Genomic DNA, 15,356 nt, shown 5'->3' with positions numbered 1-15,356 from the left:
CAAATATCAAGTAGAGAAATGCCAGAGATTATGATTATAGTCCTCATTCATATTTTATTTCAAATATTAACAGTCTTAGGAAACTCATGTGGGCCATAATATTTTCACTAGAAATCCAATGTGTAGAGTCCACATAGAACCATTGGTCCTTATCAAAATTAATTTGAAAGTCCAAAATCTCCTATAAACTGGAAATCTTATCTTTGCATCTTTATTCATTAATTCATTAAATCACTCATTCATTTATTCATTCATTCAGTCATCTAAACACATATTATTCCATATGATATGCTAGTTATCTTGTTAGGTGTGAGGATACAGAGATATATGCATGATCTTTTTCATCAAGGCATTTAATGATGAGAGTTTAAAATGGCAGTATTATTAGCACCTGTTGTTGTCTCTACTTACCTAATTACATGCTGTGTTAGGCTGAATAATGGTCCCAAATATGTCAATGTCCTAATCCGCACAACCTGCAGATTTTACCATATATATGGTAAAAAGATCATTTCAGATAAAATTGTTAAGAAATTTCAGATGAGATTATCTTGGATTACGTAGACGGGCCCAATATAACACAAGAGTCCTCATGAGCAAAAAGCTAGAGTATCAGAGTAAGTAGTTGGAGAGAGAATAAGAGAAAAAGGATGCTAGAGGAATGTGACGAGGGAGCCACAAACCAAACATTACAACAACTGGATACTGAAAAAGGCAAGGAAACAGATTCTCCCCTTAGAGATTTCAGAAAAAATAATTTCCTGCAAAATCCTTAACTTTAGTACAGTGACACTGATTTTGGACTTTTGACTCCCGTTACTGTAAGATAATGGATTTTTGTTGCTTTTGACTGCTAAATTTGTGATAATTTGTTACAGTAGCCATAAAAAATTAATATACCTACCATTGAGATACTCTCCAATTTGTGTATTATCATTATCATTTCACTACGGTAGTGAAAGTAGGACTAACTTTCATTTCTCTGTCCCTGATGACAAAGCTTTGCGCATGTGACATGGTATCAGCCAATCAGTTGCTCCCTCTAAAAAACTTTGAATATAGAGTTGGAGGCATGAGTGGTTAGGATTCATTTATTGCAGATGAAGGGGTTTTCATTAAATGCAATCCCAAAGCCCAGTAGGAGCATTCTACAGTGTTAGGGCAGAGTCCTCATCAGATGGTTTCCATTAAGCATGGTTAGTAATGTTTCCTGACAAGCTTTTTCTTTTTTTTTTTTACCTGTTTCCAAAGCCCGGTCTTTTAGTTTGCCATTAGCTCTTGAGGTCCTAACATTATTCGAATAAAAGTGTTTGCTGCTTAGTCTAGCTAGTGTTGCCTACCCTTCTTATAGTTATGTTTGTTACAGAAGATACACAGAATGAGAACATAAATGGGAGGAGAAATAAGGAGGAGAAATATTTGATGGTCACTATCGGTCTGAGCCTTTTATGTTTCACTTCAATTTTAGTGTAACAGTTTTGTTTTGCCGTCCTCCCTTTACACAGAGGGAAAGGAAGAAACACTGATAGTCTTTGAATTTTTCAGGCTGATATGATGAAAAAATGTGACTGGCAATACTGATTTTATTATCTGGGAATCAGTGAGTCCCTTTATAAGTTTGCCTTCATTACCCATGCTTTCATTGACAAAAGTTTGTGTTTGATTCGGTTTAATTAAAAAAAAAGTCTGTATGTGTTTGTGTGTGTGTGTATAAATACACATATGTTTAGTATATTAATATTTTTCCAATTCTAAAAGATCTTTCTGGCCTATACATATAGATTAAAGTGATTTTCATTTTTGTTTTCATTCAGAAAATAATTACTTAATAGTACTGTAAAATGGTGTCTTGATGGAATAAATGGAGCTTATACACCTGTTGTTCTCCAGGATGCATTTAAAAGAGAAAATAATCTAGCTCATCTATCATTAAATCATTTTCTTTTCAATAGTACATAGGTCCCATTTCAGTATTACAAAAACCAAAACACATAAATTTTACATTTTTTAAAAGATGGAAACAAAAAGCTTATCTAGAATAAATGTGAAGAATCTGAAATTGGAATATGCCTTATTTTATTTTCATGTAAGCATCAAAATATAGTATGAATTTTTAAGTTTAGTGGCTCTTGTTGAGATTTTGCCCATAAATAAACTTCCAGGCAATTTACTACAAGTATGTGATCATCCAATTATTTATTTATCTCTCTATTCTAAAAATTTTGTGCCTTGCATGTGTCAACCTCTGCATTAAGTAAGAAGGATAATACACAGATTTTCCCTATTAATGGCTCACAGTTTGGGTAGGTGAGAGAAATGAGTGTAATTTTAAATAATAAAATAGAGAATTAATGTGAAGTTAGAAAATTAATAAAATTTGAGCAAGAAATTCTAGTAGTTTAAAAGGTAAAATGGATTTCATTAGGCTATAGAGATCTATGAAGTAAAAAATGTTGTCCGCTGAGGAAAGGAGCAGGCTATGAATTTCTCAGTATTTTCTCTCTTTAATTTCAAAATAATTCACCTTTATTAGAAATCAAAATATAATAGCACAGAAAAGTCTAACATGAAGAAACATTCTTGAGAATTATAAAGTATTTTTCAATTACAAACTTAAATGACCTAAAAAATGACATACAAAGAACATAAAAGACAGGTGACCTGGAAGGTAATAATACTTAGGGGAAATATTCCATCAATTTGTTGGTGCCCTTGAGTACTCATTCTTATGTTTTTGCCATGAGCAAAAATCCAGAGACTCTTTTTTTGTTGTTTTTCTATCACAATAAGGCTGATTTTCTATTGTGTAATTCCCATTACTTTACAGTTTCATTACTTGAATTGTAGCAGATAAACTCTTTTAATTATAGCATAAAATGTTCTAGTTACAATAGTTTAGGGAATACATTAATCACTCATTTACCTCTACATTTATAATGTATGATGCACTAGACAGAAGCCTTAAAAGAAAAGAAAAAATTTTTTTTGACATTTGTTAACTGAGTTATTTTAAATAAGGGAATTCTAATAGCAATAGCTCCCTAGGTCAAGCATCAAAACATACTGGTTTTTAACAGGTAACATAAGTATAACTAGGACTAAGGTTAATTACTGATATTACTATCTTAAAACTTTGAACTAGATATTAAGGATAAAAAATTTCATAAATAAAGCCATGCATTTTCAGAATCTATTTTAAATGTCTGCTGATAGTCTATATTGACGTAAAGAACTAAATATCGAGATTCCATAACATTTCTTCTCTACTAGATTATGCTTCATACCAGATTCTTGATTCTGTTCAGTAAAATTTAAATTTAATATAAATGTCATATAAATAATTTTTATTTAAATGATGAAGCAAATGAAATTAAGTACTGTGTAGGTGAACGTATACTTATGTGCATTTTTGTTGTTTTATTTTGTTGTATTTTTTCCTTTAAAATCAACAGGCTAATCTCTAAGCTTTCAGATTCATAAATGTTATCAAGGGCTCCATTATCTATTTAATTTTTATGTATAAATAGTTTGATTGCAAATTTATAAGTGTATTTTAATTGAGTTTTCTAAGTTTTTAAAAATTCTTGCTGGACAAAAAATATTACCAAGCTTAGTTATATGTTTTTTATTTTCCATTTTAATACAGAATCTACAAAAGTCCTAAAGAAAAGAGATTCATATTTGGTGGGGTAGTTGGGAAAAAATGGGAATTTTATAAATAACCTCAAAGCAGCTGCAGAGAAAAAAAAAAAGCTGTAAAATAATATAGTCCTAAGAAGTTTGCATTGAATATCTAATCTTAATTATAGCTACATTTATGAAAAACAGAATATTTAAATATATAGGTATGGATTTCCATTATTGACTGGCACACTATATTGTTATTACGACTCTTCTTATTTTATCTAATTTTAACTAATTTTGATTGAGTGCTTTATATATCCCAATAACTATGCTAACACTTAACCAGTATTACTTCATAATAAGTCATAATAAATCCACAAGATTTATTATCTCAGCTTTCATATGAAGAAACTAAATAGTGAGATGAAGGCACTATCTAAAATCACGTATCTATTGCTTTTCAGCACTAGGATTTGAACCTAAGCACTCTGATTCCAGAGGAACTTTTGTTTTTGTGAAGTTTAATATGTTGAGGAAAAGTAATCATAATACTTCTAGTCACTGTTATCAACAGGCATATTAGTAGATGATGCTGGTTGATTAAACAGAAAAGTTTATTGAAAGGATCTTGTAGAGATACTGTAATAGATAGAAATGTCAAGGAAAGAGTGCTCCAGGGTAAGTACAGAAGTGGCAGAAAGGACAGCAACACAAATGCACCAACTACCACTAGTGGCTAGATGTTCATGTTTACAGCCCAGAACTTGACTTAGTCCCACTGCCACTAGCGCCAGCACCAGCACGTTAGGGAGTAGAGCTTGCGGCCATTGATGAAATCAAAAGCCAGATATTTCTGCTACTCTCCTTGCAACCAAATGGATACCTAACACAGAACCAGCGTCTTCATGCACTGCCTTTCAAGTCATATGCTTGAGTGGTTTATATTAGCTCTGTGGTGACCAGGGTTTTCTGTTTCTTCTTTATGGAGGCAGAATTTATGAATCTTGCTATTCCCCTAAAGGTTAGAAGGATATTCATAAAGTATTAGACTGTCATTAAAGGGTGAACAATTCAACATTCAAATTCAAGAAATCAGTATTTTTTGTTTTGTTTTGGGATACCTCTGCAACTGTTTAAAACCTAATTCTGTTCTTGGGTGTCCATGTTTACAACTATTGCAGGATCTCCACTGACTGCTTTGATCTAACTCCTATAGTCATAGTTAGTACTGTACTTAGTAGATAATAAAAGAAAAGATTAAGTAACAGAATTTCAAAACTAGTGATTGTAAATTGTGGTGGTGTTACACAACACACTAATATCTAGGGACTAGATTATTGCAAGACAAGTAAGTAGAAATAGTAAGTGATGGCATTATTTGAGTACCTCCAAATAACCCTAGATCTATTATATAATTTTTCTGGCCAGAAGCACGCTCAGATATAGATCTATTATTATAAATATTAATAAAAGAAACTAAGATAATTTAATTGATCATTTCTTTCTTTATTGTTATAGTTAGGCAAGTTCCAATTCATGATTTGACTTTGACCAATAATTTGATTTTCAGCGTGGTGAAGAGGAGGTAGGTTTTTATGGAGGAGAAGTAGGCAGAGCACATATATTTTCCATCCTCTATTTTGAATATCTGTTTTATATTATTCATAGATACTTGATCAATGGGGATATCTGTAGGCAGTCATCGGAGATAGATTTTCTTCAGAATAGAGTAGTCCTAAAGCTAACTATATTCTATAAAATGAGGTGCTTTTAGTGTGTGAATTTTTTAAGGTCACAGCCTAAGTTAGGCAAACTCAGGATCTACTCCTACTTAGGCTCAAAATATTTCCTTTAAACTTTATTTAAAAATAACTAGAATGAAAAAGTATTGATTTCAGGAGGAATTCTGTGTTCATTTAGGGCCCTTTCAACATGCTACAGTTAAGGAAACTGAAGACAGGGAAGTTACATATCTTGGCTGAGTTATTCAAGACCTACAATGGAGAAGAAAGCCAAGCCAAGTCTCAGTTCACAGAATAACTCCTTAATAAGCCATGCTTCCTGCCTCAGTTCTCAGCAGGGGTGATAGTCAAAACAATGTTCACACCTGTGACTCATTTCTCTGTGTGTCTTATGCCTCAGTCTTAAAATACTATATGCTAAGGTTTTGCCTTTACAGATAAAGGACACTGAAGCACTAAAGGAACTCTCTTGCTCTGAGTTAGCTAAGTCTTTAAGAAAAATATAAGAAAATTATGGTAACTTAGCCACTGCTTCCAGTTTTAGCATCATATTGTCACTTGAAACATGGCTGATTGCTGTTGACTCATTTATTCCCTACAGACAATTCTCATCTTAGAATGAAAGTATTAGATTGAAGAATTAAATAAAATTGAGAGTTTTCCCTATGTGTTTTGTATAAAGAGCAAAGTAGACAACTGTTCATCGATACTCATTGAGGATTCGCATGTGAAATAAATACTCCTAAACATGAATGGTGACTCTTGTCAACCGTTTCCATATATCATGAACAAAATATTTGTCCTGGGGAGGCTGTTTTTCCACCATGTATCTTGCAATAAACATGGAGCCGGTTCTGCTAAAGTACCTTTCAGGAAGATAGTTCAGTGCTTGTAGAGTGACACTTTAAGAAACCCCAGCAGACCATTTGCTTCCCTCTTTATTCCAGAGCAGAGTGGCCAAGGCTGCTGGATTCCAGAGTTCTGAACACACCTTTGCCTTCTATGGCCTGATGATCTTTACAGTGAGTTCTAATGTTTTGGATCAAGCCAGAATAGGTCTGTCAGAAAAATACTGGTTGGGATAGTCTTTAATAAGAAGGCAGAATAAATGTGTTTATTTGTATTCATTTTTATAGCACTTAAGTCATTTTACTACTGCTCTCTTGAGGGCTAATGTCTGGACACCAAACATCCCCAGAAAACGTTTTACATTTCCAATATTACATAATAAGCCTGGAGCTACTCCAAGCCTCATTAACAAAAACCTAATGATAAAACAATAACAAGGAAGAAATGCCAATGAAGCACAAATTTGTTGAGACTAAATTACTTCTCACCCCAGCAGGCTTGTTACATTTGACATTTTATGAAACCAGCCAACATGGAAGGAAAAATAGCTCCAGGCGGGGACTTTGACATCAGACTTTGGGAGTCTCCATGGACAGCTGACACTACTGAAAAGGCCTGGACCTGTGAATTAGGATAGCAGTTCTTGTGATCAGTCTTTGTGATGAACTTCTTGTTCTCCACAAATGTATTTCACGTTCAAGAGGCACAGCCTTACACCATAGCAGGACAATGTGGCAGGAGGTAGGCAGAGGGAAAAAAGATCATCAGGCATTCTAGAGTACAGTCTTTTCATATATCTCTCAATGCCGTATGTTTGCTTTTACTTTGGTTAAGCACAACAATCTGCTTGGAAAAAAATCTGGAAAAAAACAAAGGTGCCTTTGCCAATATTATGTTTCGCTTTGACAAGCTCTGAGATTTCTGAGGGGAATTCAGTGTAAATGGGATCAAGTCATTCATTTATGTTGTGTACAAATATAATCTAAAGATACACCTCCACAGCAAATGTGCTTTCCTTAGGGTGGTCGTTTGGAGGACTAAGGGTGAAGCATCCTTTAAGATCAACTAATCAGGTAGGGTGTTCTTAGCGCTCTGAAATGCCCTTGTTGCAAATATTGGGTATGCTGATTAAATTCACACTTAATGGATATACTCTGGAAAATACAACCTTTAGCTTATAGATGGACAAATTCCACAGAGCAAAATCCAAAGCTCTGGCTAAGTTTTTATATTTTATGCATGATTGAACTAAAGGAGTCCTGCTTGCTTTTTGGCATAAACAATTTTAGAATATTTCCAAGTCTTATTTAGAATGAGAGCCAAGCTACAAATTTTTAGGTATACTTTGGACAACTCTAAAATTCAAGTGGACATTGTCTAGTTGTTTTTTTATATACTTTGTATGTATCTTTCCCAGAATTTCTAATTTTAAGTATGTTAATTTAATTAATTAGTATGTGCTGATAAATTTATATGGAATCCCTCAAAACACTCAATTTCCTAAATTTTATATGGTGAAATCATATATTCAACATATTTATACATATATAATTTCATAGATTATTTCTGTGTAACTCATTTTAATAGAATCATCTGTGATTTTTAATATGTGGGATTTTATTTCATATTTCATAACAAAATGGAGTTAACAATCCAGCATTAATTGTGTAATGTGATTTTTTTATGTATCTAAGAAGACTTAGCTTGAAGAATTAATATTGGATTGTTGCATATGTTCTGTACTTAGTGCGTGATTAGTACTTACTATTTTATATCTAAAAATTATTTATATTTTTCTACTTAATTTTTATGATAAATTAATTATGGTAACTATAACAAAGACTGAAGATTTTCAAGCAGCAGATATGAGTTGATTCACATATATAGGTATGAAATTTCTATTTCACAAGCAGGATGCTGGGTAAGACAGCATTTTTGATTGAAGGAGCTGGGATAGTGGAGAGGAAAGTTTCTTGTCCCTAGTTTATCCTTAATAGCCATGTGGCACCGTATAAGTCATTTACCCTATTCAATCTCCTGTATCTTTTCTTCTTTAAAAATGAGGTTATAATATTAGCTTTTCTTTCTTAAAAAGGCTAAAAGAATCAAAAGCATAGATATAGAATTTTTTAAACTATAAGGCAGTTTACTTGGAAAAGCTTATTGCTGTGATCACTGGATAGAATAGAAACAAAAAGAATCAATCCCTATCATACACCTTTTTTTCAGGGTACATAAAATACCACAAGAACAGCTCTCTTCCTTTTTATGATATTAGGAGAATTGAATGACAGATACGTATGTTGACTGTATAGACCACAGAAGAACGTATTTGAAAATGATTTGCACAAGTTGTTGAAATCATACCTTAGTTTTTACTTTATATATTACATGTTAGATTTAGTATCTGTAAGTTGGGAAGAAGAATATCAACAGTGAAGAGGGGAAAGGCGGTAGAATTAAAATTTTTCCAATATCTGTGCACGTGTAGACTTGCTAGATACTCTGCTATCCTTCGTAAACAGCATAGTTAGGGAAGAATATCCTAAGGAAAATCATAGTTTGAATCAATAACCTAGAGCACAGTTTTTGTAAGATTTAAGAGCCTGTTTTATATTTAATCATGGAAGTTTCATTATGATTTAAAAACTCACTAAAACTTGCTGTTCCTCTTGTATACAGTTTTTCAAGTGGTAATACAGTGATTTATGAGGTTGGGGCTATTGCCCCTCATGGCTTTGTTAAATTACATAAATATTGTTGGGGTATAAGTGGACAATAATGAGAAATACATGCAGTCTTTAGCAACTTCTTCACTTTTCTTTCTGTCTGCTATTTGTTTTCCAACAACTCCTTAAACACTGCCCCTAATGTTCTCTGAACCCAATAATACTCACAGAACATAGATGTATCCTTTCTCTGCCAGGAAACTGAGGGATTAATTTGGACACAGGAACTGATCCATCCACTAGTAGGCCTAGGAAAAACACCACAAAACAGAAGGGTTAGAAGGTTTATTCAAATTCTTGTAGTGATTGAATGTCTTTTTTTACAGTTGAGGATGTATAAATAATTTGGGGTAATTCTAGTGACTAATTTCTTAAAATTAATAGGAAAGTATTATAAACTTTAAACCTTAGCTTATATCCCTTATATTATATGCCTCACTGTCTCATGTCTATTTATGTGTTCATGGCTTGTCACAGCTTTATGCTGTTTAAAACTTTAGTTTGACAATTTTTAGGTAAGAGATTATCCTTGGTGGAATGTCAAGTCCAATGCCAATTAGAATACATTGAATATTATCTGGCACATTATGCTGGTGTATACCTGCCTACATAGAACAATGCTGATGATAAAATCAAATTTCTCCTTTAAATTTTTATACATAGGGAAATTGAAAGGAAGGCTTCTAGACTATGATAAAGGTTCAGTGTGTCACTTAGGATGAGTGAGTGGCCAGAACTTATATTAAGGATAATAAGGCATTTGGCAAAATTTATATAACCTGAAAGAAGCTGTACATACCTATATGAAATATGCGTATGTGTACAAATGGACACATATGCATGTACATATATATATACACACATTCTTAAAATTTGCTTTAATGTTGTTTAAAGCCTAGCAAGAATAACCTGGAAAACATCCTATGTCTAGACTATTTCCCACCCAAAGATTTGTCCTCTTAAGAAAGTCTACTTAACCTGACTCTTCAGAGATAGAAGGTGCTGTTGGACAGACATGAATAGGCAAGCCCCTACTTAGGAATTCATTTAATGTTAGTAATCTTTAGTACCACTGAGCATAGGGTAAAGTTATTAATATTGGATTTAAATTTAAATGATCTCAGCTGTCAGGCAGCCCATCTTTCCTGGGTTCTTCCTCCATATGCCCTTCTTGGCATGTCAGATTAAGCACTACTAAAAACCATGCTCTTCAAATATATCCAGTGGGCTTCCCTGGTACAACAGAACATATTTGCCCTGCCTCACTTTCCTCAAGATCAAATTCATGGGGTCCATATGATGGAAAAGAATTGGCTGTTTGTCATGGGATCTTCTCTGGATTGGTTGGTATTAAAATATAAATCATTTTGGAGAAGTTAAATAGGATCCTTTCTGAAACTCCATTTCTGGAATGGCTCAGAAATACAAAACAAACAAACGTCACACATTTGAATAAGCCCTATGTCTTAGATTTCCTTTCTTCAAATTAGTAGGTTAATCCTATAAAATATAGATTCTAGAAAATTTTCTGAGGCTGGAAAAAAACCTCACTTCATTAAAGCAGCCCATACTTGAAAAGAGAGTAAACTGTAGAACAAAATTTCTGAGTATAAGAGTAATAAAAATAGACATGCATTAGCACTTAATAATAAGCCAGGGACTGTGCAAAGCATGTTGCATGCTTTTGCTCCACAGACTGGTCAGCTGGCACTATTACCTTTACTACATATATGAGGGAACAAAGGTGGTTCCTCCTCCCGTCATATATTAACGTAATGCAGGAAATAAGTAGTAGAGCCAAAAGTTGGCCCTCATATTAGATTGCCTAATTTCTGCAGAGATCTCTGCTGTCAAAGTCTAAAATACCTAGATCTGTGACATAGGAATGAATTTGTGAGACACTAGAATTGTGTGACAGAGAGAGTAGAGGAAACAAATACTTAATTTACTCTTACAATGAACCCAGAAATTAATAGGTACTTATCTTCAACTATGAAGTAAGTATTGTTGTTTATATCTACCTTGTGAAGAAATTGAGATTTCAACAAATTTTGAAGTGTCAAAATCACATAGTTTCCCATTGAAAACAGTGGGATTCTTATTCATGTATTTGGGACTATTAATAACACTGCTCTGTGACTTCATGTTCCTGTGACATATGCAAGGTACTGTCACCGATATGTATAGTGTTTTTTTTTCGATTTCATACGAAACTACTTTTAGAATCATGATGACCATGTGCTTCCAAGTTGGACTTTTGATATCAGTTTATTACACTATTTAATACAAAGGTTTTCCCAGAAATCTGAGTAGAAATAAGAGGAAGTGGTAGAATCCTAAAACTCCACCATGCCTTTTATGTCACAAGTTATCTCTCTTCCACTGTTTACAAGGTTGGATCAGAATATATGTGGTTCACAATTTAAAGTAAATTGTCAAAAGAGATAAAAGCTTCTTCAACTAGAAGCTTATATTGTATCAACTAAAATGTAGAATAATTGGGGCATCTCCTGGCATTCATGTTATTTATTTGTCTCCCTCTTTCTGCTTGTCTACTTTGATAGTTATGTGGGGTAGTAACTGGTAGCTCTTTGTCTTGCAAAAGAACCTGTGAATATAAAGATGCCCTTTTCTTGTAAACACTCTATCTTGGGCTTTATAAATTGTAATCAAAAGAAGTACCATAACCTGTCAAATCAAACTTAAAAGGTTATCTTTGTAAACAACAAGGTCTTATTGTATAGCATAGGGAACTATATTCAATATCTTGTAATAAATTCTAATGGAAAAGAAAAAAAATTATCTTTGATAATATATTATCTAATAGTAACCTGAGGTAAGATGGTGGCAATAAATAAATAATTGAGGAATAAAACAGAGCATAAAAATCATGAAAAAGGTGAGAATTCACTCTATTTGAAGAATATAGCTAAAAAGAATAATAATAAAAAAGCCATTTAATCCAAAATATCACTGGGTGACTTAACTGTCACATGCATAATCACTGGAAATGGGGTTTAGTTGAGTGAATGTCTAGACAGCTACTTGTTTCATTTTTATGGAAAATTTACTTACTTTAAATGTCATCCTCAACCATCCTGAGTTTTGAATTGAGTATCTATTTTTTTAAATAACACTGTCAGATTAGATTTGGGTATTGATACAGGCAATGTATTGCTTATATTATGTGGTTTTTATTCTTTCACTTAGTCTTCTTAACATTAATCTTTGAGCAAAAGTGTATTAAAATTCATTCATTCATCTCTTCCTTAATGTAGTGATTCATATTTATAGAAATGATAAAAGTGAAACAAAATCATTGATTTTTTTCATAGCAAAATTCTTCCTGTTAATAACTATATTCATATTGTTTGAAAAAATTTAAATGGTTATTTTCCTCCTTTCTTCTAGTTAGCTCTTGATTTCTGTATCCATATCTAAACTTGATTCATCTTTAGCATACTGTTACTACATCTCACCTATAATGAGTCCTAGAACTTTTCAGGTGAGTTCAGTATCACATATTGAAACAATACCAGGAAACTAATCTAGAGGATTAGGATAGGTGATGAACCTAATGTATGATCTAGGAAAACAGTAATTGTATCTTAGAAGAAGAAACTACTCTAAATCAACACAAAAGCAGGAATCTATTAAAAAAGGAAAATATCATGAAATTTAAAAGTATAAATGACACATTTATAATTTGTTTAATTTGATTTTAGTAAATTTATTTTGTGTGTGTGTGTGTGTGTGTGTGATCTAACCTGAAATCAATAATTGGTAAAGGCTGTATTTTTATAAATAGCATAATTCAAATAAAATATCTTGAAATTCCATGTATAATGAATACACTAACTAAAATTTTAAAAATATGTTGCAATATTTAAGCAAATGAGATCACATTCAAGAATAATTCTACCTCAATTTTGTATCTATAATTTTATGTCTTCTGCTCTTAATAACTATACATTCTCATAGATTAGTTCTCATTTACTGTCTTCGCTTTTTATTCTTTCCCTTCTTCTACAAAAAAAGACACATTTGTGTTTTTCTTCTTTACAATAACAAGAACTATCCTATGCAGACAATTTTGAAAATTAAATAGGAAAGTATAAAGAAAAAAATACCAATCTAAAGGTCATTTATCCTGCTATCGGGTGATAACCACTTTAGGATATGTAACAGATTTTATCACATACAGAAATCTTAACTTTCTTCTGAATATCTCCCGTTTGATATTTGGCAGATACTTCAGATTACAATATTCAATTCTAAACTTACTATTAGATCTGTCAAAATTAGGAAAATATTATAATACATTGGAGAGGAGACAGTGGTTAAAATCAGAGTGATAACAAGGTGAAGAGGAAAGTTAAGATTCTGGATATATTGTAAGGGAAGAACTTATAGAATTTTCTGGTCAGTTGGATGTGCAGTGGGAGAAAAAGGAAGGCAAAAGGATAACTAGTGTTTTCAGTCTGAACAGTTGAAGGATGTTGTTTCCATTTATTTCCAATTTAGTAGGAGCAGCTTTAAATAAAGATGTATCAAGTTTTTAGCTTTGGACATATTTAATTTAAGACACCAAAGTAAGGATGCTGAGAATACAGTTGAAAATAGAAGTTTGGGTATTGGGGAGCTACTTGGATGAAAAGCATAACTTTGAGAGATTTCAATATATAGTTGAATAAATAAAGCCACGAGAAAGTAAAAGAAATGATATAAATAAAATAGAGTAGACAGGAATATATAGGGTCCAGGCATTGGCAAATTACAAGCCATGGATAAAATCCACCATCTATTTTTGTAAATAAAGTTTTATTGGAATACAGACATGCCAGTTTGTTTCCATATTGCCTATATCTGATTTCACACTACAATTCCCAAGTGGAATAGTTACAACAAAGATTTCATGATCCACCAAGCATAAATCATTTGTTACCTGACTCTTCACAGAAAAAGTTTACTGATCCCTGCTCTAGAGGAAGTTAGCTAGCAGAAACAAAAAGTTGTATTGTTTTTCACTTCAGTTTTTCAAGGACAGTGCTAGTAGTTTATACCAATTATGATAGCATCCAGAACAAATAAATAACAGACCTTTTCCATTTCTGATGGGTCTTTGGACAAAATATTATATGGTCATTCAAACTGAGATTAAAATAGAAAAATTGCATCTAGAACACAGTAGATAATAATAACACATCATTACATTTTATCTTGGCTAAATGGCTTCAAAGTGTGAAACTATGTTTAATAATTTTTTAAGAGTCTATAAATTAACTTATTCTCTTATAAAATGTAGTCAAATGCTGATAATGTTTATGCGTGCCATATTATAGTGGAAAAGAGGGAAATAGTTCCACAAAATAAGTCATACAATAGGGAAAAGTAATAATCCTAGCAGTTGTCGCCCCTGGAAGTCTCCTGTCTTTTTAATACTGAGAGTTAGAAATTAGATGGGCTGCAATTATTCTATTTCAACTTAGAGTAACTTGAACAATATGTACTAGCATTCTTTTTAATAGAATTCAAGAATGAGGCCTTCTATTTCAAATAGTCCTGGTTGTCTTACATAGGACAAGTGGAGAATGTAGTATGTTACTTGGATTTTCTTTATAAATTTTGCTTCAAATCACTACCCCAGACAATGATTCTCACTTTCAATGTGAGTATATCTGTACTGATTAGTATTATATTTGATGACAGAAATGTGGCATAAGCTAAGTAAAAATGTAAAGTTTAAAAATATATAATTGTTTAATGCCTTTTGATTTTTTATGTCTTTTATTCTTTAAATTTTTGGTGTTAGTTGGAATGACAAAGCATGTTAACTGGTCATGTGGCTATAATAGTCCAATTGTTCTGACTTAGTTCAGGCTGCTATAACAAAATACCATGGACTGGGTGGCTTAAACAGTAATTTATTTCTCACAGTTCTAGAGGCTGGGAAGTCCAAGATCAAGGCGCCACAGACCTGATGTCTGGTGAGTATCCCCTTCCTGGTTCTCAGACTGCAGTCTGCTCATTGTATCTTCTCATGGCAGAGAGAATCATCTTTCTCCTGTCTTTTCTTATAATGGCACTAATCCCATTCATAACAGCTCCACTCCCATGACCTAATCACCCCCTAAAGGTTCTATCTCCAAATACCATCACATTGGGGATTTAGACTTCAACATATAAACTTTAGAGTGACACAAACATTCAGTCTATAGCCAGTTCTAAAGATAAAATGATAAACATATTTTTAGAAAGTCATGAATATTTGCAAAATATCATGAACTAAATAATATAAAATTTAAGTCTATCAAAGGCAGTCAAATCAATAGCAAACTAATTGACTGTTAGCTATGATCTCCCAAAAGATTCTTATAAACCAATTCATGATATGAACTAGTTTACTTATTTA

General features: G+C 32.5%; 1 long non-coding RNA gene across 1 annotated transcript in view; it reads left to right on the top strand.

Annotated features, from left to right (window-relative positions):
- Positions 1-14,932, top strand: part of LOC140696659 (uncharacterized) — a 154,376-nt gene extending 139,444 nt beyond the window's left edge. Inside the window, exon 3 of the long non-coding RNA XR_012073169.1 lies at positions 14,882-14,932. This is a non-coding gene — a long non-coding RNA (uncharacterized lncRNA). The remainder of the gene's footprint in view (positions 1-14,881) is intronic.
- The last annotated feature ends 424 nt before the right edge of the window (positions 14,933-15,356 follow it).

The sequence above is a fragment of the Vicugna pacos genome, chromosome 5 (assembly GCF_048564905.1).
Source record: "Vicugna pacos chromosome 5, VicPac4, whole genome shotgun sequence".
Taxonomy (NCBI): domain Eukaryota; kingdom Metazoa; phylum Chordata; class Mammalia; order Artiodactyla; family Camelidae; genus Vicugna; species Vicugna pacos.
Note: the sequence above shows the minus strand (reverse complement) of the source record. Positions and strands in the feature narration are given on the sequence as shown.